Source organism: Excalfactoria chinensis, chromosome 1, assembly GCF_039878825.1.
Source record: "Excalfactoria chinensis isolate bCotChi1 chromosome 1, bCotChi1.hap2, whole genome shotgun sequence".
Taxonomy (NCBI): Eukaryota; Metazoa; Chordata; class Aves; order Galliformes; family Phasianidae; genus Excalfactoria; species Excalfactoria chinensis.
Genome location: NC_092825.1, coordinates 27,654,636 through 27,681,348, shown reverse-complemented (window position 1 = coordinate 27,681,348; position 26,713 = coordinate 27,654,636).

The window sequence follows — 26,713 nt, the reverse complement described above, 5'->3', positions numbered from 1 at the left end:
TAAGCACTACCAAAACTGAGCACGGGAATGTATCAGATAAGGAATATCATTCTTTTTTTCCTGTAGAACTGTACTACAATGTGATGTGAATTTTAATAGAAGCACACAGAAAAATGAAGAAGTGTGAACACAAAAAAAGTCCACTCATAAAGAGAAGGATTTCATAGCTACAGTAAATATCAAGAGGTGAAATATTTGTATCAAGGGGAATGTCTTTCATGCCATACCTTTATTTACAAGGTATCCCTTGCCACATTCTCTCAGTCTCCAACTTGCTAATTTGAATCTGGTGTAAGATCACATTTACCCAAAATACAGATTTCATGTTGTTTCATAGATTCAAAATGAAAGGTAAATGTCAGCAGATTTAAATTACCAAATGTAGACCTAAGATGGTGCTTTTGTTTGACCACAGAAAATTGAACCAAAGTTTTGTGTTGCTTCGCTCTCCTGCCCAACTCTTCCTTACACTTTCATCCAAATTTATATCTCCTCCTTATATATACATTATGTACTCATTTACTGAAAGACATCCCCATACAATGTCTAAATAATCTCTTTAATAGCACAACACACACACTACTTTACCAGAAGGTAGCAGGGAAATCCTGTAAAAATAATTAACTTAATATAAGGCTGCTTTTTCCACTCTGCATTTAAGCAGCAGCATGGGGCTGCTGGACCGCAGAAGCCAGCCCCGCACCAGGCATCCCAATTACCATAAGAAGTACTGGTGCCTCAGGCTGGCAAGAAAGCCTAATCAGGTATTAAAAAGAACATGTTTTTGACAAATTATGCATTCTAGCAGTGTAAATATGCAGCATGCTGTGTTCCGCGTTTTGTCTCCGTTCTCCCTGAAAAGAAGAGCAGATTGCCCTTGCAACCGATCTCCCCAAGCAGCCTTGGCAGTTTCATGTGTAGGAAGATGGGGACCATGCCCTTCTGTTTGTCCAGCTATTTTCAGGGGGAGAGTGTGCAATTAGAAGCCATGAGAAAATAGTGACAGAATTTAAAAAATAAATGAAATTAGAGGAGAGGAGCAAAATATTATCAAATAATAACTGGTGATAACATAACCGTATACAAATGTGCAGTTCTCAGGTTGCAGTACAGCTATTTTTCTTGTTATCTTCAAGTAATTAAGCAGAAAAAAAAAAAGAGTAATATGCATCCTTTTGTTGCTTGAAGAGACCAACAGCTATGCAGAGCTAAGGAAGCTAAAGTGAGGCATGTTATATCTGTGCACCCTAAGACACAAAGGGACACTTGCTGCAATACCAAAAGCAGAAACAAGGTGAGTGTATCAGAGCTGAGCACAGGGATGCGTCAGTGACGACACTGCTCTCAAGTGCATTTGACAGATGCTGAAAAACTAGTTTATCATATTTCCTCTGTTTACAGCAGCCTCAGGTTTCACACACCTGGATCAGGCACTATCCCTCGCAAGGACAGTAGTTTTACCCACGTAGCAAGCTGTGATGAACTGTCCTGTATAGAATTGACCATAAAATTGTTTGAGTTAGAAGGGGCCCTTAAAGATCATCTAATCCAACTCCCCTGCACTGAACAGGGGCACCTACAAGTTGATCAGAATGCTCAGAGACTGGTACAACCTGACCTTGAATGTTTCCAAGGTGCACTTATTTTTCTGAGTGCCAAAAAACACTGTTTATTTATAAACTACAGCATAATCTCACCAAACACCATCTTCCAGGGCATTTCATATGCCTCTTAGAAAAATTTTTGCAGAGACAGAATCTGGAAGGTGACTTCTATGTGACTCCATGGATCAGGTTTCTCTGAGGTTGAGGTGTTCTGTCACCACGTGGAAAGTTGTAATGCAATGGAAAGAGTGGCTGCAACACCCTACAACTCCTAGCTGCTCTACAAGCTACACCAAGCCCACCTTTAGCCCTCTGCTAGAATTGCTTTTCAGTGATCTATCCTCTTTTCTTCCCTGTCCCTTCCTATCCCCCATTTTTCCCTCTTCCTTTTTCCTCTTGCAGAAACACCTACTCACGCATACAGGTTTGTCTCCAACCTATCCATTATAGCGCACTGAGGAGAGAATAACTCAGACTGTCAGGTTAACACAGCCCATAGGCTGAAGTGGGGACCTACAATGATAATCCCTTCATGCCTTTAGCAGCATCAACAATGCAACATGCAAAAATAATACAAAGTGTGAAAATAGAGATTAGTAAGTCTTCATTTTTGCCAGAAGATTGCACAGAATCAATTTTCGCATGTGCCTAGGCTATTAGCAGGGAGAAGATACAACAAAAGAAACTTGTCAAAAGAAAGAGAGAGGTTTGCTTGGGCAACTGCTTGGAATAGTGGTGAATTCAGTATAGCAAGGAGAGGAAAAGCATAGCCAGGTGTCCTGTTTATGAAGAAGCAAAACAGCTTTTGACAGGTTCTTAGCAATACCAGGAACAGTATTCACAGATAAACCAATAGTCATAAGCAGAAAGAAAAATGGAATTCAACCAACTAGTGAAGGGGCCCTCTAACTAGCTATCACTCCTTCTCAGGAAGCAGCCTCAGTCCAAGAGAAGCTCTCCTTTCTTTTGCTGCCCCTTATGTGGACCCAGGGTGGCTCCACCCTGGGTCCATCCCTTCTGGTCATGTAGAGAGCACAGGTGCAAACAATTTACCTGTGCTCCCTGGGCCAGACACACCCCTTCACCAGATCAAGCCCTGATCTAACAGTTTCCCTATATCAGGCCAGCTGGTATTGGGGCAGGAGGTGGCTTCTCCTGTGTTCTCCGCTTCAGTCAGCACTGAAAAGCTTGTTAATTAAAACCAAATGTCTGTGTTTGAGTTAAAGTTCAGTCAAGTGCCAGTAGGCACTTCTAGGTACCCTTCTAGGGTACCACTCTATTATTACTCTATAGAAATAATAGTTGAGTGCTTGTAGGCAAATGAGTAGAAAAACAATTTGGAGGAAAACATGGTGAAAAATGAAAAATGTTATGCTTGCTACAGAGGGAGTAACTATTATCCAACTGTCAGCATCTGACATTTAGACAAAAGAGAGATGACTACAACATGAGCTATGGATTTAGAATATCCATCCTCACCATATAGACTTGCTGTGATTCTCCACAGGTTGTAACAATAACTGTATTGGAACTCTACTGTTTGTATTGGAACAAGTGGTAACTGGTTCATCATGATATGGAGGGAGGATGTTCATCCTTATGGAATGAAAAGTGAAGATTTTCCACTGTCTCATGTTGTTCTTTGGTGTAGTCACACAGTGCTCATCATGTGAACAGGAGTCTGAGTTTGGCATCTCACCCTTATGGCTGTTCAAGGAATGCCATAGTCTTCTGGTTCTCACACTCAGTTGGGCTGGCAACATGTAGCTCTCTAATAAAACAGGACTCTTATGAGAAATGCTTTCCTATGGTAGCTCCAAATAGATACTCAATGGGACTGCAGAGTAGATTGCTTGTACTGACTCCTTACCAGCCACTAAGGAAGAAAAGCCCTTGATTTACTTGCCTACTCTTCCCTGTAGAAACTGGGTGGCAGCCCCACAAAAGAAGTAGAGTGAGAGAGTTCTGGTTTGAGGTGAGCCTGATTCAGACAGGAAGAGTAATGGCAATTTGTTATTCAAATCAATATGACTATGGAGAAACCTTCTATGGACATTAGAAATTTCATCAGTTTATTTTTATCATGTGTAAGCATATTCTCTCTCCTTCCTGAACATAAATGAACTGGTTTAATCCTACTCTTTTTCATTTAATAGAATTATTATTCCTATTGCATCTCCCCTGCTGTTTCATATCGCTACTGAGTATTTACTGAGAACCAGTAAAATTCACAGATTTTGCTTGCTTGCCAGGTACAGGAAAATACAGAAAGGAGGCACATGACAAACTTTTGTGCTTACACAACAGAGAATGCTATGGCTGTAAGAGGCTATCACATTATAAAAAAAAATAAATGTAGTGAAATTGTTGAAATGAAGCACAGATTTTCACATCTTACTACACAGTCTTGTAAAGCGCTGATGCTGCAATTTTCAAAATGAAAGTGGGGTGATAAGCATGAAGATGATGACGGTATCTGTTGCAGAATATCACATAACGGGAAATACTCAAGACCACTAAGCACCAATATTCAGGCTTATCTGAGAAAATTCTAATAAGCTTCATGTGGAAATGCAGATGTAGTATGGCAAATTAGAATACCTATTCAGTAGAGTCTCTAACCTGTCTCTTCAAGCCACTTTTCTCCCTTTTTCCTTTTTCTTTTTCTTTTCTCATGATTCCTGCAAAAGATTTCCATTGCCCTTGGAACCTGTTTGTTTAAAAATCTCCAAAAAAGGTTTTGAAAAAAAAAAATAAAAATCTCCCCAAATCTCCAAAAGAGAAGATGGAGGGAACAGGTTCTCAAAGGTCCCTGTTACATTTAAATCTCTTTGAAAGAGTTTGGCTCATGGTAGCTCGATTCATAAGTGTAACTTCAAAATATATGTTGTAAAACTGCTCAGAAAAGAAACAATGTTTATCGTGCATGGAGATTTCTCAATTTATATTAATAGTAAACACTTTTTACAAAGTATTAAATTATATTGAAAATTTTGTTTCAGTTCTATGGCCACATCTCAATTATAATAAAGATCTATATGACAATTTTAATTTATCAAGGTGGCTCCAAAAGTAATGCCTCCTATTTTATTGTTGGTCCATGATATCAGAGGCAGATGTTGGTGGTTTGGCAGTAGATGTTGATCCTTCACACCAATATTCCATAACATTTTCTTGCCACATGACAGACAGCAGCAGAGGGGCAGTCTGACAAACTGGCATCTCATATGGAAGTGCTGATGAAACAAAGGTGCGACACTGAATTCCTCTATGTGGAATAAATGGCACCCAATGGCATTTGTTGATGGTTGCTGAATGGTTTTAGAGTCCAACCAGTGCATGTGTACACAAAGAAGTGGTGAGTGGTACATTTTAGCAGTGGTGACAGCAAAGGTAAACCACACTCCAGACAGACACACACAGCCTTCACACCACAAAATGAAGAGCATCTTGATCAGCTCATCAGCACAAATTGGCTAATTGACTGTGTTGAGAAATAATGAGAAGATAAATGAGAATTTGCTCTATCAAGTAGTGTTATTGTGCCCTTTCTATCTTTTGTAGCTTACAAGGAAATAAATGGAAGGCATTACTTTTGGAGCAACCTACATACAAAGAAATCCTATTTTGTTTTTTTTTGGAAATATTTGATGATGTGCAGAAGGAACCCAAGCTGTGAAAAACGTGCATAGATACATTCCATTCTAAAAGTAAGTAGGCATGATTTATTCAAATGTTAGTAACATACATGAGCCAAAAGTTGTAAAGCACTTGTTCAGCTCTGCTTGGTGCTGAGACTGCACTTTCAGGCCTGGTCTCTCACTCCAGAAAGACGGTCTTTGTTTCCCAGAAAAAGTTCAACTTTCACACCAGGAAAGATAATGCCTACATAGATTACATGAAGGATTTCTCATTGCTTTCAAAAAATGTTGAGCTTTGCTGTGTGCACCGTGAACATTTTCTGAAGAGAAACACATCAGGTTCCTTATTCTACCTGTTCCTGTGAACACAATGTATTTATTGATGTTCCATCACTGAATGGTACTCTTCTAGCTCAGTAAAAGCCTCAAATATTACAGAAATAAAAAGGCAGAGCAAAACTCTTGAATAATATTTATATCTGCATACTTTATTCCTGAACATGTACACTGGCATTTTGTGCCTCAAAGAGCCATTTTGCATCCATAATGGAGGATTATTTAAAGACTCTTGCATAAACTCTTGGATTGTTTTTTGAATGTTTGCCTGTGTATAGGCATACATTTAAATTTGTGTATGTTTAGCTACCTATATATGTAAATACGTGTTTTTCTCCCCAGCCCCAGTGTTCTCTCTCTCATTCTTTTTTTTATGATGCCATAAGGAACTAGAAAGCTATGTTTAAATCCAGCCATCACAAACAACATGATATGTGAAAAGCCGATCAGTCACAATAGGAGACTTTATGCACACACAAAGGGGATCCGGCAAATTGCAGCCTTCATTATCTCAATCAATTATATACAGAAGACTGTAATACCCGTGGTCTGACATTTGTGGAGACTGATTCAAGATGTTTCATAACAAAGAACCATTGTGTAAAATCGCTTGATCAGCCATAAGGAGAAATGTTAGGCATCTGCATCCCAACAGCTTGGGAAGACCATGGAGGTCTGCAGCCCTCACAGAATGTGGGAGAGGGACAACATCCATTACAGAATTATTGAGTTTAAGGCAGCTACTAGTACAGCAGCTTAAATACATCCTAAATTAAAGCACCATGCATGCCTTCAGTATTTCTTGCTTTGGATATAAGTTTTAGATACATTCTAAATAGGATGGATGTGAAGTTCTGAGAAAGCAATTCTGCTAAGATCACGCAACAGTGACTCTTGTGGAGGAAAATATAGAGGGAGATGTGGCTCAGCACCTGCAAAGATTATAAGCAAATGTATAATGGACATACAGTCATCAGTCAATGACTTTCTGGAAGGGGAGAACCTGAACACGCATAGACTTCTCAATTATAGACCGAATATACTTTTCTGGCTTAACCTAATCACAGCATGGACAATCTGATTCGGAGCTGTGAATGAAATACTAGTTTGCAAGACTCTAGAAGTCATGGGAGGAGCCGTGCTCATCTTACTCTTCCCCTCACTGAATAATCATGGTCATAGATGAGCATAAGCAAAGGAGATCAGTCATGGAAAATACATCTGGGTGGGATACCTAATCCATGCATGTCTCTAAGCAGAATGAATCTTAGAAGGAAGAAACTGTAAGAGGTGTTTCTGTGCAACTATAGAAGTGGGAACTTCATGCAGGAAACTGAAAGGAAGGATTCTGGATTCAGTATATTTTTGGGACCCAAGGAAGAGATCTAGACGTGACACAACAGGAAGTCCTGACATTGATATTTTGACTGCCCTGGAAGAAGAGACATCAGTGAGACTGACAGCTCCTCCCAGAGGAGAGAGAAAGGGATGTCAATGATGACACTGGAGGTGAGAGAAGAAGAGAGAGCTTCTGTGACAGTCTTGGAAACTCAGTTCTGGAGATACGTAGTTTGATTTGGGCATTATGATTGCAGCCAACCCAAGGTGAAACATCAAAGACAGAAAGATATGAGTCTGAGACCACATAGAGCAGAGCTAGAAGTAAATTTGAGAATTGTTAACAATTATTAACATCCATTCAAATGGATGAAGGCACTCTGCAGCGACCAGAAACAAAGACTACATTTTAGTTCACCTTTGAATGTCTTTATCTTCCATATATCAATATCACACATAGAAAATGTGCATTTATGACAATGAATAACATAATGGAAAGTACAAAACAGTAAGTCTTTAAACAGGAGATACAGACGTTGCTGGAATTACATTCATTCTAGGCCATTCTCATTATACAATTGTAGAAAGCTGACTGCAAACTTTCATTTGGTGTCTCTCTAGAAAAAAACATGTGGAAATATATTTGGCCCTGTCCAAATCTTGTCACTAGAATAACTGATGTGCTGATTTTCTCAGGGCTGATTCTTTAAAGCTCTGACATTTTACTGTACTTATTATTTCAGCCAGGCATTTAACAGTAAACAATCCACATGATCTCTGATGAATATCAAAGTCTCATTTGTAACGAAATGAATTAAAACTGCCAAAAGTTAAAAAAGGCAAGCGTAAAACAAACCTATGCCTTTGAACCTAACAAGTTTTGAAACACCTCCTATCCCAAGAAGAGCAAAGCAGGAAAGCAAAGCAAACAAGGAACCTGGAGAGATGTCAGAAGATGGAAGCAGACCAAATGAGAGATCACAAACCTGGGGAATCAAGTAATATGCAAATAGCAGTAATCAACAAGGATAACAGGGAAAACATGATCAAAGCTAGACTCTTCTGATATGAGTGACTCCTATGGCACGCTAGAAGTGCATTAGCACTCTATAACCACAATAAAGAGCCCAACAAAGTAATTCGTATCAAAGAGTAGCACACAGAAAGAAAGAATACATAATAAAATAACACATGGAAAGCAGGTTCCACCTCTTGCCTACAGTTAACTCAAGAAAGTGAAAAATATTCTCACTGAGATGCATGACATTAAAGCAAAAATTATAAAGGGGGGAAAGAAAAGCAGAAAACAAAACAGCAGCCAAGATTCTGCATAAAAGACCCGAAAACATCTGAAGAACTGGAAATATGAAGCATAGCAAGCCTCCCATGAGCTGTTGAACTAATCAAGCCAGGTTTCCTAGGGATTCTTTATATTCCTTATCATTCCCAGTAATAAATCTCGTTCCTCAGATTATTATGAATCCCAGTGCCAACATCTGTTACATTGTTACTGTATATAGTATATATACACTGCTATATTTCAAGTCCCATCCACACTACAGTTGCTTGGTATTTTTTATTGTCCTTCCTCTTCTCTTACACAGTACAGTAACAACACCTTGATAATACTCACATATTTACACAGCTAACTTACATGTCACTTGCACCTTTCAGTGATATTCCCCCAATAAGTACCACATTCCTGGCATCCCCACTTGAACAAGTCCTCCTTATTCCCAGATCCCCTCTGCTTCACAGAGTCACAGAATAGCTGAGATAAGACATCTCTGGTTTATTTTCCCTACCCATGCAGGTTGCTCAGGGTCACATCAAAACCCCATATGGATTGTGAAATCCTCCAGGGGTGAAGACCTCACAGCCACTCTGGAAGACATACCAGTGTTTTACCACTGTCATAGTGAAAAATTTTCTTGTTTTTAAGTGGAATTAGCCATTCAATATCTATCTTCATCTATGACCCCAATATGTCCCTGAGAGCTGATCATAGTATAGTGTAACTTCAGTTCAGAATACCTGTAACCTCAAATCTATGTCTTGCGCCTGCTGGAAGAGGCTGAGATCTGCCATGTCTTTTACCAAATGTGCTTTCCTGATGGCTAGGCAGAGATTGGAAAACACCATGACCTGTCCAGGTTGTGGCTGACCTTGTGCATGGATAGCTGGAAGCTTTTTGGCTGCTAGGTAGACCAACTACAATTATCTAGGGGTGAAATCTCACTGGCTCCCCTCATTGGTCGGCTTAACACAACCACTTGAGTCCCCCTGGTGTGTAACTGTCCCTTGATTTGGCTTAAAACTAGCAGTGGGTTCAAAAGGTTTTGGCAGGAATTATCAAAGAAAGCTCAAGCTTAAATGAGGAGGGCTTATCAATTCCTACTGACAAAATTAAATTAGATTCTAAACTTCTTCTTTATAAAATCAGGTGGGAGGAATTAGTCTAACATGTAATTTAAGTGTCTGAATATAGGCTGCACTGAGAGTAAAGAGAAGTGGTTGGAGCTGGTCTGGTGACCCTAATGGACATTTCATGAATTGACAATAGATACTATCAGCATCTCTCCTCAGACAGAGGAAAATACTTTAGAACCAACAATAAGATAATAATAATAATAATAATAATAATAATAATAAAAGGAAAGAAAGAAGGAAAGAAAGGAGGAAAAAAAAGAGGAAAGAAAAGAGGAAAAAAGGAATCACAGAATCACAGAATGACCTGGGTTGGAAGGGACCTCAAGAATCATGAAGTTCCAACCCCCCTTCCTGGCAGCGCCACCAAACTTTCACATTTACTAGATCAGGTTGCCCAGGGCCCCATCCAACCTGGCCTTGAACACCTCCAAGGACGGGGCATCCACAACCTCCATGGGGAGCCTGTTCCAGGATGAAAGGAAGAAAGGAATGGAAGGAAGGGAAGGAAGGAAGAAAAAGTGCTGCATCCTTCAAGAATCTTTAACTTTGCAGTGTATTCCATAAAGAATACAGGTGCTACGATCCCTGGGAGTTGTATTTTCAGGGAGCAACACAAAATTTGAGTGAGAAAAACAAGGGTGTGATGCCAAACCAGGAATACTTGATAAATCAGTGAATGGCATGGAGCTCCTCTAAAGCTCATAGACCATTTTTTTTTTTCCCCAAGGAATATTCAGAACAAGATACACATAAAAATAGCCCATAACCAATCAACCAAAGAGAAACAAAACAAAACAAACAAACAAAAACCCCAAACAGATTACCTGGGGAAAAGAGTAAAACTGTTCTAAAATAACATCAGAATCTATGAATGTAATGAACTAATTTAATAATTTTGAAAAATATTGCAGAAACCAGCTTCCAGCTGAGGCAAGCTTAGTAAAGCTCCTACTGGCTGAGTACTTTGGCTCACCTGGTTGAAATATTGTGATGGTCTCAGCTGGAGGCTCAGCTGTGCCTATGAACAGGACATGCATTGGAAGTCCAGATACCAGTCCAGGGACTTTGCTAACTACATCAGCTCCTGTGGCTGGCCACCAGTTGGCAAGCATGGGAGAAATTCTGGGTTTGTGTTATGCTAGGGTGCATGATAACAATGAAAGAAAATGAAATGCATGAAAACAAAGGTACCTCTATTTCTTTTCAAGCAAGTATAGAAGTTTCTGTATGGTCTTGTATTTTGCATCGAATTCTGATGTGCAGTGATTCATTTTAAGGAAAATGGAAATTAAAGCATACATTATACAAACACACACAGATATACACCGACTTTAGTTAAAATGCTCAAATGCAGGAAAAACTATTGATATTTACCTGTTTTGGAATCCTAACTCTGAGAAAGCTACACACTGAAGATATGGCCGTGGCTGTTTTAGCATTTTGAAGCTATTTTCAAAGCTATGTTTCATTACCCTGTGAGCCAGATATCTATCTTTGAAAAGCATGTTTTGTATTGGTTTTATTGTTGTTGTTTATTTGTGTTTTAGTTTATGATTTCTGCAAGACTGAATGCACGCTTTGCTGTATGGCCAGATGAAAACAGTTGCAGGGTCGAGCCTCCCTCTGCTCCAACATTTGTTGTTTCAAATACAATCATTTTCTCAAAACATCTCCCAGACCAGAACTGGAAACCTGAACAACACAGAGTGCAAGGAAGGTCCCTCTGTGGTATTATGTACCTAACTGACTTTTCACTTGACTGGTAACTTGATGCTTTAGGCTTCTAAGTCCAACCTCAGCATCAGAAAGTACAGCAATCTCCACTGCAATTGACACAGCATGGCAGAAGGGTCTCCAGTTCTGCTGCTGTCTTCAGAAAGGCTTTTGTTGTTGTGAGGGCTTCTGAATCTTCCTTGGAGACCCCATGTACACTTTTGGTCATGTCACATACATAAAATAAAAGAAATCCAGTAATTCCAAATATTTCATGTACTTCTGTAGCCAGATGATACATATTGACTATAAAAATATAGAAAATGTGATAGTAAACTTGAAAAAGACATTTTACAGGGAAAGTATAAAAAATGAAAACTATTTCCATACTTCTAGCTTTACTGTTGTCACTATACCTTGGTATCTTAATCTCTTACTTCAACTTGCTGCTTCACTATCACTTTATCACTGTCCTTTCCATCTCATCTGCCTCCAAAACTTCAAGGACACGTCAGGAGAATTTGGATTAAGACCCAGTGCAGCTGACACCCTTCTCCCCTCTTGCTCATTAGAACTAGAATGATGAACACCAGTGCCCCAGGCTGTGGAGGCATTTGGATTGCAGCTGATTCCAAACCTGGATATCAGGCTGAAGATTTTTAAGACTATCTGGGGGCATCTATCTCAGTTCCAGCTTTCAGATTTTAGCTAAACACAGACCTCATGTATTCTTAGCACCGAGTTACCTCAGTTACTTCCTTGGAAAAAGGAAGGGCATTTTAAAGGGCTTTTAAATATCTTCCTTGGGGTGGTGGGGGTTGAGGGGATAAGCCTTTGATATGGATGAAGCTTTTAGTCTGCAGTAATCAGTAGTTAAACTGGATACATTTAATGCTTGAATCAGCCACCGGAAGCTCAATAGATTACAGAAGAAAGTTAATCAAGACCAGTGTCTCAGCATGAAAACTCAGAAGGAATCTCTTTGAGAGAAATTAGTAACTTTTGCTGATAAACAGTTTTGATTTGTGTGCCAAAAGGAAATTATCAAGTAGAGAAGAGGCAAAAAATCCTCAAGCAAAACAATTAAATACTGATCAATTGTGACATAATGACAGAACAATCTTCCAAAGCTTTGGAGATGCTTAACCTTTCTCTTCATGCAGTAAAGATAATGTGCAATTGCAGTGCTTAATTATTTTCAAATTTTTTTTGTACTTTTTATTGATGTAAAAAAATGCTGTTCTAAAATGGTTTGCTGCCAGTATTTTTTATTTTCAAGCCTCAAAGTAAATATTTTATGTACTCTTCATATTGTGTGGTATTCACTTCGGGTAACATTTCAGTTACCTTTCCCCATATCTCATACATTTGGGCATGCTTATGTAGCCTGGGTTAGAATGACATCACAGCCATAAACAATGTCCTTATGTCTGGGTTGACACCCAAGTTTTTCTTTCTACTCAGTAAGTCACTGTGCAAAGGATAAATGCCACCACCACTGCATTTTGCCTGAACAGCAATAGGATCTCTCTCCTGTGCAAGCTCTGCAGGAACATGCTTTGCAACTGCAAAGATGCTGGTAGATGGGTCAGGAACCATAAAGGGTCTTAGGAATCATTACACTGATTTCTATGAACTACATCCCATCACCAAAGCATCAACCCACCTTTGTGGTGCACCCTGCAATTCACATAGTCTCTCTGGATGCATGGTGCAGCTGTCTTCCTCCCTGGAAGCCAAGATTTCATCCAGAGGAAGGCAGGCCCTAGGAAAAGCTGCACTCCTCTTGTCCAGACCTATTTCCCAGTTGCCTGGGAGGAGCTGCCCCAGCTGTGCAGGCAAGGAGACAGCATCCTAGCACAGACCTTGCAGCTGATGAATAGAACCCAATTCACTCTTCAGAAGAGTGTGTTTCTTTCCACTGATGGTTCAGTGATCTTTGGGTCCTATCCTAAAACCTGGAAGTCAGGTGGGATGAATTCAGACAACCTTTATCTGCATGCTGTCCTTCAGTGGGGCTGGTACAGGATATAACCAGGTTTAACTCAGCCTGTGGGGTTAACAAAGCCTGTTAAAAAACAAACAAACAGACAAACATTCATTAAGAAACACAGTGAGTTTTTACTCAAAATCAGGTGTTTTTCAGCCTTTTGACAGCTCAAGAACAGACCTTACACTTAGCAAAACTCTGCCTTCTCACTTAACAGGCATTAAACCATGAGTGTTTGTTTATTTATTTGCGCACATCAAGTTTTCCTTTGTTAATGTACACAGTTTCCCATATTTTAGTACAAATGTTTTTATTTTCTGCTACAAGATAAAAGTCAGTCATATCGTTAATAAAAATATTCTCTGTATGATGCAGATGTTTCCAAGAGTGCCCCAAAATGAATTTTAATGCACAGAACATTTGCATTTCTTCTTCTGCTAAAGAGAAGCAGGAGTATAATCTCAGCCTTGCTTTGATTTATGTTTTATGGGTATGCACATAAAAGAACATAAATACTATTATTGCAATTTTGTATCAGATTTTATGCATATTTTTCTGTGGGATCTTCCTCGTGCTTACCAGTTTCATATGCCTACTGCTTTCCTCATGAAAAAAATGAGCTTATTAATGTAGAATGTGACATCAAATACACCTGTGAACACGCATTCCTCTTTCCTGGATTTCAGGAAACAAAGAGATGTTCCCAAGCTTTTGCTGTGCTACAAAGAGAGGGGATGAACACCTTTGGTTAATGTATTTAAAGGTGCTGATAGATATGAAAATGTGAACTGTATTCCTACTTCATTCATACATCAAAAAGGGGCTGAGGGGTGCTCAGGAACAGAAGGAAATGGAATTAAAGCTGCTTGGCAGGATAACCAGAAAAGTCCTGAGCTCTGGGGGTGGTAATAGCATTAGAATTAATGTAACTAAACATATTGCTACTGTCTGCAACTGTGGAAATGGTTCTGGGGAAAAAAAAAAAAAAAAAAAGGAATGGTTGTGGATGTTTTTCACATATGATGCTAGTTTATTTCCTAAGATTGCTGTTGGAGCAGAAACCATATTTCACATTAATATTACTTAATATGTTATTCATTGCCCTGGGCTCCAGAAACGAGCAGTGAATTAGGTCATGGTGAATAAATACGTATCAGTGTCCATCAAATGACATTTCTCATCTCTTTTCCCTCTTTCTTCTTTTCATGCAGTATCAAAATCCCATTCCCCTGTTTACCAGGCAGTACATGACAGAGAGAACCTTTTGGGGGTGGCTGTAAATGCAGAGTTCCTGTTACAGCCAGAGTTAACCTCAGTACCAACACAAGGCTGATGTAAATCCCCCTCATTTCGGTGAGGTATGCACTGCATTTGGACAAACAAGCACATTTCCATTGACCCTGATGAGGGCACCTCCCAGTGCCATGGCTGAGGGGAGGCACTTGGTGCTACACCTATGTCCAGTGTCCTCCCCCACCTCCCACTTCACACCCATCAACCAGGTCTGATAGTGAATGCTGGCTCGCAAACAGCTTCTCAAGCTGCTCATCAGCAACCTGATAGCCACCTTATTTTCGTAAAAAATGATCCCATTTTCTTTTTTATCTCATGTCCTTCGCCTCAGACAGTTGTTGATATATTGCTATTTTGATGTACGTTGACATATGGCTCCTGAAGTACTAAATAAGTGATTCAGGCTGCTGCAAACGTTAATTTATGCCCTGCAGACACAACGTTAGCTCCTGCTGATGCCCAGGCTGTGTGCAGGTGACACTGCCTTGTGTGAGAGGCAGTTTCACAGTGCTCAGCACTGCTGGGTAATGGAGGCTGAGCAATCTACCTAATCAAATCCTGATCAGAGCATTAGAATTAATGCAATACTGGAGTGCTGTAATGATAATTAGGGACTGGTAGCATTGTCCAATTTTTTATATCGCATTTACAGCTATTCTTCTAATAATTAACTGTTACAGTTACTGGGACAAGATTAGTGGTCTGCACTTAGCCATGCCAGAGTGTTATATTGCTTTATTGACTGCTGATGTCTGTCCCTGTGGCTGCTGTGCTGAGCTCAGGGGAAGTATGGTATGTGCCTGTGCTAAGCATCAGAAATGATAAAAATCAGCAGGAGCTACCAAGGAAAAAAGTGAACAGAGGCATATAGAAAGTTTCCCAAGAAAATGGAGATTTATGCTTGCAACCTGGTTTAAAAGCACAAAAACTGGGGTACTTTCATTCAGCTGGTGAGGTGATATTGCCCTTTTGTCTCCTGGCTGGAATGAGAACTAGTTTTGCTGATATGGTTTCCCAATGGGGAAAAAAATCCCTTTAAATACCTTGTTAGAGACCTGTTACTATTTTAGGGGAATGCCCTGAAGGCTTCTACCTTGTCCCTTCTATTTATGCATTTATACTGCTTTAGTTAAGACTATGACTGCACTTATGTCATACCTACTGCATTTTCCAGAGGCCATAGGATCCTTTTTTTAACACTGTAATGTGGCCATAACAATGTGCTTTGGGCTGGAACCTGTATTACAAGATTTGAGCCAAGAAGCAGACTCATTTGACCAAATTAAGCTTCTGTATTCCAAATAGTTGCTGAGTTGTTTATTTTTTTTAAAATTCTACATCTGCAAAATGAAAGAATGTGTTCTTCTGACTGAGAACAATTTTTCTGGATTAGCTATGACCAAGATCTCACAACAGTGCACAGAGCACGCATGCATTCACTGAAGAAAGAAGTCTGCCTTTCTTTACAGCCAGGAAAACAGGTAAAAACCCACCTTTCAATAACAACAGGCTTGTTGAGAAGTTAGAAAAGGCAGACACATGAAGCTAAAATCCCTATCCCAATTCTGAAATGAGATCTATATGCTGGGATGATCTATATGCCCAGCGTGAAGCAATGCAATCCATATGAAATGTTGGTGCTTTGCTTTGCAACCCCTGGCTTCCGAATAGCTGGGACCATGTGGATGACACTGTGCACTGGACTAAAAGCTGAACCAATAAGCCCAGGTCCGAAGAATTTGTGGTGGTGATGTTTAAACAGCCAGGATGATGGTCTTTTGTAGGTTATCTGAGCCACTAGAGAAGTGGTCTGTCCATGACACTTGACTTGGCTTTGCTTCATTCCTTCATGCAAACAGCTTCTAGTTGATCTTTGCAGGGTGCACCAAGAAAAACTGCCTTGCCTGAGTTGTGTAGAAAATCTTGGTATTATTCAGGCAGGCTTTTTACTTTTGCTATGGCAAGAGCTGCAGTGAAGAAAGCCAAAATCCTCTTCTGGCTCATCCACAATTCCCTATTTTTCAAGGAAATGTGAGCAAGCTGACAAGAGATGAGTAGTCTGGAAGTGAATCGCAGGAAGGTGTGAAGACAACATATATAAGTAAGCTGCAGCACATTAAACCACATACCGAGGTAAAGACTCAGACTTCATACCCAGGCAATGCTTCCTCTGAATTTTTAAGGGATGGCTGATTCTGACTTCAGATTCTTGTCTCCAGAATGAGGGGGTTTCTGTGGCAAGGATTCCTGGAATCTCTTGATCAATGGCTATAGTAAAGATTGGAAGTAGGAAATTAGATGGCAGATATAAATAGTGGGATGCTACCTGTTAAATAAAATCAATTTAAAAAGCTGGAGTGCTGCACTTAGAAAGAAAGTATTCAAAAAAGAGAAAGACTTATTTTCACAAGGGTGGACTTGGCTGACCCCACCCAAACAGGCTGGATGGGCAGAAGCTCAAAATAGGAGAAAAGTGTGAGTGATCATGTCAGCCATGCAGCAGAGCAGTAAATGAAGGGCTCATTGGTTTATGGTTCATGCTTACTCAACACCAATGGGACCAGGTTGTACTATCTAACTTGACACATTGCATGACCATAGGGAGCTTCTCTCACATGGGCAGGATGCTGGAAACAACTACAATTACAAATACAGCAATTTATGATACTACGTGGTATCCCAGCAGCCTCTTCTACACAGCATCTGAAGGTTTTAATACTATTTTACTGTCCCTGGAAATTATCTAGGGTGTGTAAAAACTACAAGGGGATTGTGATGAAAGCTGAGGGAGCGGTAGCTGATAAATATGTCACAGATAAATTGGGATAGTTACCCGTTGTTTAAAGCCACTGGACACTAGGTTTGGCAGGCTGATTTGACTGTGTTCTTTTGTCTTTTCCCATGGATAATTTTTATCTCCTCTGGCTTCGAAGGCTACATCACTCCTTTTGAAGGGCAATAAGCTTGAAAAGCTAAGCTTCTTGAACTTAAATCCAGCAGGGCTATCCTCTGACTGAATCAGCTTTAACTTGAATTGTCTCTCTCTAATATTTCACACAGCTTCAATTACACTCCACAGCAGCTGAGGACTATGTGAATTCTAGTGCTAAATTTAATCAAGCGCTCCTCCAAGATGGAAGAGAATGTATCTTCAGAACTAATGGAAAGGGACAAATGAAATCAGTCCCCAAGATCTTGGTTCTGTCCACTCTGTACTGGAGGACATCCCAGAGAAAAGACCTTCGGTAGCAACTGAAGCCTGAAGTCTGATAATGTGAAAGCTTAAAACTGCAAGATATGAAACCCATGAAGAATGGTACACTTCACCTGGACTGTAGAATCAACAAGAATTTAATAAGTTAATCAGATCATCATCGTTCCAGTGCACATAAATTTGAATTGTTTCCCCATTATGAAGTGCTTGTCTGTAAATTATTGCAGAGAAAGCCATTTTCAAATTAATGTTTGAGCTATTAGAAAATACAAAGGGCATTTTCATTAATTGGAGGCAGCTTTTCTTCCTCTCTCTTTATCATTATTTTTGTTACCCAGAATCAGGTTAGTGCTCAAATTTATTGACGTGTATGATTCAGTGGCATTAGCTCTTTAAAATTTGTCCTACACCTGGTGGAATAAACTCATTAAGTGTAAATGAACAGTTATGTAGTTATCATCTGAAATGAGTCAATGCAGTTCTCAGAAGTCATTACAGTGTCTTTGAACACAGCTGGAAAGAAAGGCTCTGTGAAGGTTACAGCTTCTTCCGCAATTTAACCATTATTAGTTTCCATTCCTTTCTTGGAATGGGTTCCTGTTTATGGACAATGAGACTCATTCTTCAGAAGAAGACTGGGATTTCCTTTTTTTATTACTCAAGAATGTACCAAGAGCAGATACAGAATCTTCCATGTTGCTGCTGTCATGATGCATTTATTTTTGCAGTATGTAGAAGCTGGGATTCAGAAAGAATTATCTGGGAAAAGAACTGCTTTAAAATCACCATTGTTGGAGATAAATAAGATCTCCCACAGCTGACAAATTTCCTGCCACAGGAAGTCAAAAGAAGAGAAGGGCTTGCTGTGTAGTATTTCTATTTCAGTAAAACTGCCCAAAAGGACAGCAGTTCCCTGTTTATCATTAGAATTCCTGCAAGTGGATGTATGTATGAAATTAAGGCGAACTTGAGCATGGCCCTCTCTTTCTGGAGGAATGCCCTCCATAAGCTTTCCTTCTCTCCTTGGACACTTCTTAATGCAGAGAAGCTGAACTATGTTTTATTATTACACATACCATCTTAGGCACTATTTTGATATCCAACATCAGAGGCTCTTACAAGGTGCAGCACAAATGTCATAGGCCACCAGAGAACAGGTAAAGAACTCCTCACTTTTGCTCACAACTGGAGCACCTCAGTGCACCAAATGCAAATCTACACGAACTAATACGACTTGTTACAACGTCAAAATGCATCACACTGCATTCAGCAGAAGCCTTCTAAAAGTCCTACTGCTTGAGAGCAGCTTCACTGTGAATGCTGTATGCTAGAAAATGGTGCGAAAAAATTCCTGCTAAAACTGACAGTATCTAATCATCTTGCTCACAGCTATGAACAGCTCAGTTACTTGAGTTTTTCATCTAAATAGGTTTAATATATTTTGCAAGCATGCTGTCTGTGTTTTTTCTCCCTGCTTGCTCAAAGGCTGAGTTCATTTGTCATGAAGCCAGGGACATCCATGAAGGGAATATCAGATGTTTGTGGCATTTGTAATTTTGCCTTCAGGCCAATGCATTCCAAAACAGGTTGGACTCTCTCCGCCTGTTTTTACAATGCTTGTTGAGCACAGGTATGGTTGCAACTGTGTTTACACGAGATCTGTGCCAATGCCCACTGAACTCAGCAGGAGTTTTTCTTTCAACTTCCAGAGATTTCAGATCTTGCCTACAGTCACGGTTATTTCACTTTAGACAACTTAATAGGAATTAGTTCTAAATTCTTTTTCTTTTATACTGGCACAGGAATATAATTAAAGACTCGGGGAGACATTTGAAATGCAACCAGTGAGACATTTGAGAAAGCGCCAGTAAAGTTTCCTTCAATTAGGAATGGAGAATTGCGTTATACAGCACATTAAATGGCACATTAGCAGATGTAAATGCTTTCATCAAATTAAAAATGGCTAGTTTGCTTGTTAGATTACTTTTTGTTACAGTAATTCTGTAGTTTTCTTGTTTTCAACAGAACACAGAGAAGAACTTATCCCACTTTTCTTCTGTATGTATGGGTTTCTAGGTGGATGAATGAAGATTTTTTTTTTTTTTCTGGGAAACAGTGGACCATTGCAAGCAATGCAATGCATGAAGGCAGCAGATATAGGAAAGGTTCTTTTAAATGGTGAAGGGCATTCCCAGAAAAAAAAAAAAAAAAGTTTTAACATCTACAATTCTAATTCATTTTGGGCTATTTTAAGTCTGCTTCAACTTCCACAGATAGCATCCATATTTTAAAAATTCACTATCTCCTGGAAGGAAGAAAATGAAAAGCAGAGCAGTTGGAAAGGTATTTATGGTAGAAAGGCAGCAAAACAAAACGGGTAACCTCAAAGTGGTTGAAATATGCTGAGTTATTCCCCAGAAGGGTTTCCTGGAGAGCGAGTCGGCTGAACACTCCAGCACAGGACAAAGCAGGAGTCAGGAAATAAGTATGGCAAGCAGAGCTGAAGCAGGAGGTGCTTGTTGCTGTGCCTCCAAATGCAGCACATTACTGCACTGAGAAGGTGAGGAGTCTTGTTTGTAGCAAAGCTGTACTTCAGGCAAAATGACCTCCCAAAGCTTTGTTTTGGTCCTGAAAACTTCCACCACACAAACTGGGAGAGAACACAAAAAAAAAACGGAACACAAGAAGACACTGAGATTACAGGTCTCTTCTCTGCACCATAATAGAACTTGGAACACCCTTGTTAAATGTCTACCTCAGCCTTTCTATTAAACATAAATCAGAGTATTTTGACCTAATATTGCATGGACTAGAAGCTCAAAACCTTTAAAAACCTCAGTTGATAACACTGTACAATGAGCCACCACAGTTGATTACCTGGTTTGCTTTGGCCTCTGCAGGATCTTCTGAATGGGTTCGAACAAAGCTTCACTTGTTCTTGGAGGTGAAATTAATTATTGCAATTATTCAGAGACCCCACAAAGATGATGTAGCATCGCTGGCATGATCACAGACCTGAGGAAGGCTCTAGCACTGGTGTCAACAGTGTATCTCCTAAGGCACTGAAAGTCTTTGCTCCCAGGCCAGGCTCACCTAGGGAAATGTCTCAAGTGTCTCAGCAAATAAATGTGCAGAACACAAAAGCCGATGCTTAGCTGTCTGAAACTGCAAAGATGGGTCACACACACAAGCTTCTGTCTCCCCTGAACAGGGTAAGCTAGATGGTTACACAGTTTGCAGTGGCCACCAGGTAAAAATTGCAGTACACCAGGTAAAACTCAGCACATCACTGGAAAGTGAGTGACTCCTCTTGGTGCTTCCTCCTCTTGATCCCTCTTGGTGCTTCCATTTACTTTTGCTTTCACAGTTCTCCAGGGTTCCTAGCCATGGTATGCTGTAATATTTTCCACGTTATTCACTTAGCCAGCTTTGACTGAACTCACTGCACAGTAATATTCCCCCATTTTCAAGCAACTTTTATGTTCATATGCCTTGTAGCTAAGTCACTCAGAAATGAGAAGTAAAGAGTAAACTCAGCCTTTCGGAAGGATCATAAGACAGTTCCCATTTCCTTATTTGAAGACTTCTGATCTTAAACAGACGAAAAAGCCCAGCAAAACCATACATTTGCTCATACATCTCATTCATCTCAGTGTGCAAAATTAGATCATTACAAACTGCAGAAGCCTAATCTGGCAGTCTTTGAAACACAAAGGGCTCAGACTCAAATAGAGTTAACAGATTTTTTATTTTTTTTTTTCCACTGCTCCCATAATGTTTAAAGTCATGCACATTTCAACAGAGCGCTCAGTGATGATTATGAGCAATGAAGCTTTGGATCCAGTTATACCTGTGCTTCCATCTGTTGTTGCAGAAACCAATTCTATCATAGTTACTTTCTAGTTAATGACCTACTTCTTGAACTCATTAAAGATACCTGTTCATCTCACACTCTTCTTCAGTGGCGGTGTCAGTGAAGTAGCTGCTTTTGTGTTCAAACCTCCTGAGCAAAAAAATTGCCAGTTGAATTATGTCTGTGCTGGGTGTTGAGCTGGAGAGGAAAAAAACACGTTCATATTCTACAGCTTGTAATGAACTGATTCTCTGGTTGTCGAGGCACATCGTCTGACAGCACCTCTTGGTTTGGAAGGATATTTTTATATTCATTGGCATGTCATTAATGACACACTTATCTTCGAATTTCTGGGGAAAGATTTCATGTTCAGCCTGTTCTTGCTTCACTTGCATCATCTCAGTAAATCGCAATTTGTTCCAGCAATACAACACCTACCAGGATACTATTCACTGGTATCTTCCACCTTTTTCAAAGATTTTACAACTATAGTCAAGGACTATTTAGTTGAAATTTCCTTCCCTCCCACTGCCTGAAGGTTATTTCTAGGTCACTTTGGACATTTGAGTGTATTCTTCAAGGATACTTCACACTACCCCATTGCTCAGTTTCTCTCTGTGTGTCATTTAAAACTCAAGAACTTGTCTTTAACCATCATCAGCAAAACTCATGGCCCCATCCTCTCTGGAAGTGCAGTTTTTTCTCTTTCCCCTTTTGCCTCGGTGCTTTGGCTAAATTACTCATTTCTCTGTCTACTTAGCCTCTTTTACTCAGCCTCAGGGTTCATTCCCCTGCAGCCCTTCTCTCCACAGCAGCTGAACTTTTCTACCTTCTGCTCTTAGGGTCGCATGGCCAGAAGACAGGGCCCCATTATGCATCCTTGTTCCTGTGCATGGGCTGTGTTTGCAAAAGGCTCAGAGCCGAGCCCAGAGCCAGGTGCAGAAACCATAGCAGATGGTGAAGGTGATTGGATGGTGCTCTTAGTTTGTCCAAAGGGTCAATATGTGTATTAAGTAACACATCCCTTTTTGACAAAGGGACAAGGCACAGTGCAGTGCAAACCTCTCAGTCCATCTTCAGTTCTGCCCGGTGCTGATTACTGCAGTTCCTGGGTCACTGCTCCCCACCATGTTATATTACACGATCAAAACTGGAGAAAGTGGGCAGATGTGGAGAAAGAGATCATTAGAGCTCACCAGCACTTTCAAACTGGAATGCAGCCTGTTATTGTTACTTCCCTCAGCTTTCCTATTTCTTCTGAGGCAGAAGCTTAAGGCAGTGACCAAGGAGAAGTGGTTACCAGTTTTATGTGGTGGGGAGGCTACCATTGTATCCCAGTTTATTTTTTGGACATGTTGATTTGCATAAGTAAGCATAAGTAGATGAGAACTGTCAATACTTCAGCACCTGATGGGGAAACTGGAGTACCACAGTTAGGAAGTGAAGGCGTTTCTCTTCTCCAGGCAATAATGACAGCAGTATTTTGTGATCTCAATTCCCTTTACTTCCCTCAAAATGAAGGAGATGGTTGAAAGAAATACACGTGTGCAACAGACTATAGTAATGTGACAAAGGAAGTGGTGGTAGGGAGGAATTCTATTCTAGATATTTGGTAAAATGTTTTGAAATAATAAAATGAAATATCTAACAGTGGCATTTATTGAATGCTTTTGTAGCACAAGAAGTTATAGTCATTACTTTGGTGTTTTTACTTTTGCATTTGAAAGAGATTTTCAGTAACAAAGCTGGAATCAGCCCAAGTCAGATCATACACACAGTTAAAAAGCTATGTAATAGAAGACAGAGATGAGACCTTTCATCACAGACATGAGATAGAAAGTCCTAAGGAAAAATGAAAAAATAATTTGATGTCTCTTCCACCACCTTTATCTCCTTGTGGAGATTGTGCTTGTTTGACCTAACCTAACAAGGTTTAGCTCACTTTGTTGTTCCTAGAGCATGTTACTGAAAATGCTTAAAGTGAATAGTATATTCACTGTATTGATACAACCTGTACCACAGCAACAAGAATACCCACATCTCTCATCCTGTGGATCATTTTTCTATTCTTTATCCTTCTAGTTAGGCCTATTATTTTCTGCCTCATGATTGTACACTTGGACTTCACAAATACTACCACAAAAGTGATAAAAAAGTGCTCTGATTTTTCCATGTTAAACCAGTAAACACTGAAAGTGGGCTGACTTTTTCCTTATGTAGAACAGTGCTATTATTTCAAAGATGTAATGAAAATGAAATGAAAAATTTATTTCATCTCAGCAAGGCCTGTCCTTTTAAGAAAGAAAAAAGTACTAAAAAAGCACTGTGTACTTTTTAATCCTTTCCTATTCTACAGAGTGGGGCATGATTATTCTACAATTCTTAGGGCCAGAACAATCCAGGAATAGCCAGATAGCCAAGGTTCTCAATCTCTGGCTTGGATCAGCAGCTGCAAAGCCCTTCTGCAGACAGTAAGTAGAACTGCTGGGATTTTTGTTTGTTTGTTTGTTTTTCCAGTCATCACCTTTTTCAAACATGTTTTGAGAAATCTGCAAAGCCCATGTGCTCCTGTGGTGGGTAAGGATAAGGCTTTACTTGGAAAGAACTTCTGAGATGGTCTTTACAAAGTCCATCACTTGTCTTAAATAGACAGCCCCTGCCAGTAAATTCACCCTTTCTAAAGAAAAGGGTTTGCATGATTTTTCCCCTGGATCAGCTGCTGCATAAGTGAAAGTGGTCTACAATTTGCTTTAGAAATGAAGATATGGATGGCAGGTAAATCTGACCCTCTGATGCTTCTTTGGCACATCAGGATGAGAGAAGCCAGCCAGTCCATATGAAGTGGTTCAGAGTACCCCAGCCTAGCTCCAAACTGCCTAGTACAGCAAAGGAAGGAAAAAAAAAAATATAACCCAGGTTAGAATGGAGTTTGACTAGACAGTTTATGCTTATTATTCCCAAGGAGTTTAATTGCTTCGAGGTGAAAATCTTCAGATTTTGGAGCAGGTAAGCATGGTTAATTGACTCAATGAGCAATTAGAACCAATAGAGATAGATAAAAATACCCTGCTATCATTTTTACTATTTTTCTTTTGGGAAATGTAATCTATGCAATGATTCTATAATTCAGAATTAAACCACAGAGAGCTAAAGAATACATGGCAAAACAGCAAAGGTCAAATCTGGACTTATCTTTCTGATTACAGAAATGACACTGTGTAGCAGAACTTCCACTGCTCCAAAAGCAGAAATAATTTTTGGGACCATTTTTTTGCACTGAAGATGGAGGCATATAAAAAAGTTGCCTTAAATATCTTCCTCCTGCTGGTCTACAGCAAGATTTTACTCAAGCTATCGACCATCTTCATAATGCTAATGACCATTAAAAAGACCAAACAGCTGCATTTATTACATTTGGTCAGGCTATAAATATGTACATCCAAGAAGGATGACAGGCAATTTAGTAAATTAATGATGATTGGGTTTAATTTTGCAGTGTTTACATTTTCTTCAGTTCATCATAGTGCTGTACAGCATAATTCCCTGTGGAAGGTACCAATCTCTTAGTACTCCATTTCTTTACCCATTTGTAGTCAAGACATTTAGTGAAAATAATAATAAAAACACAGCAATATTCTTCACCACCCCAGTGAACACAAAATTAATAATCTCAGAACGTCTGTATTCAACCTGACACAGCGACTGATGCAAATACGGTACAAAGTCTATCTTTACATTTATTTGCAAATGTGTATAGATATGCTTCATATAAATTAATCCTCTATTTCATTATAAGGGAGGAATTATGTCTATGGTCAAAAGGGTGGGGTACACTTAATCTGATTTAGCACAGCATGTGAAAAATTAATTGAAAGTCAGAACTCCATAGTGTTTATTATAAAGTAATTTCACACCAGCTCAGGATTAGCATGGTAACAGGTGACAATAGGTCATTACTATGTTAATTGAAAGACAGCATGCTTTGGTTAAAAAAAAAAAAAAAAAAAAAAAGAAGAAGAAAGAAGAAAGAAAAAAAGAAGAAAAAAGGGATAGAGGCAAAATGAAAAGGAACATAACATTGAAATGCAGTATTTCATCTAGGATTGGGCTCTAGTTCTGTGGGACACGACCCAGGGAGAAGATATCTTCAGAAAAGAACTCATTGGCTTTTTGGTGATAACCTGGCATTGTTCACTGTGCCATGAAGCATGGTGAGCGTCTGTGTGTGCCTTTCTCTGCTCCCCACACATCCAGCTGGCTGCCTCTCTCCCTACAAGAACAGGCTGCATCTCCTATAGCATGGGCTGACATTTTCAGCTTTCTCAAGCTGCTCACTGGCCCAGACCCACGTATTTCCCTTTCTTGCTCTGAGGAACTGTTCAGCCCAACAAAGCCACTTGGAGCCATGAGATTTTGCAGCAGTGTCTAACAGCAGAGAAAACTCCATTTGTGTTCCTTGACAAGAGGATTAATAAAATAAAAAGACTTTCAAACCACCAATGGAAAATAAACTGTCACATCGATAGAACACTGGAGCATGAAGCCGGAGCAAACTCATCCTTCCTCTTGAGCTGCAATGCTGTTATCCTGGCTCTGAATGGGAGCGGGTGTTATGTGCTTGGCTCTCACTCTGCTGTTCAGTGTGTGGCACTCCACGCTGTGCCCTGAGTAAGCAGTCCTGAGCCTCTGGCTTCAGACCACTGAACGAAATGTGGAGACTTTTTTTCACATTTTATCTGCATAATAGCAAAAGGCATCAAATGAGTTGTGAGGGCAGAAACCATTCCATAGGTCCTCCTGTAGGCAGGATACAAAGGGCACAATGTGCACCTGTGTGAAGGTGTGTGAGACAGAAAGGACTCTGTGTTAACTGCAGCCACCACAAAAGGACCTTTGTTAATGGCATGTTATGATTTAAACAAGGATCATTTCTGAAACCAAATCACTATGACTGTACAATGAAGCCAGCTGCCTTGCTCAAACTAGAGGGAAATTCAGCAGCACAGCTGGAACCTGAAAAAGGGAAACAGTGATTTTACTTTCTGGAAGAAGAATTTAACTTCTTTGGAGACCTGCATGCAGTCTGATACATGAGCTGATGAGGAATGTGACCTTTCAGCTCACTCTGCTTCAGAAAAGTTTGCAATCCAGCCTGACACACTGTTGTAATATGTTAATCTTGAGGCAGCTCTGCCACAAATACTAAGCATGATCCCTGAGACCTTTACGTCGTGCATTAGAATCCTTCCAAACTTCGCTCTCATCTTAAAGCACTCCGATTAAGGTGCCCATTTTTCTAAT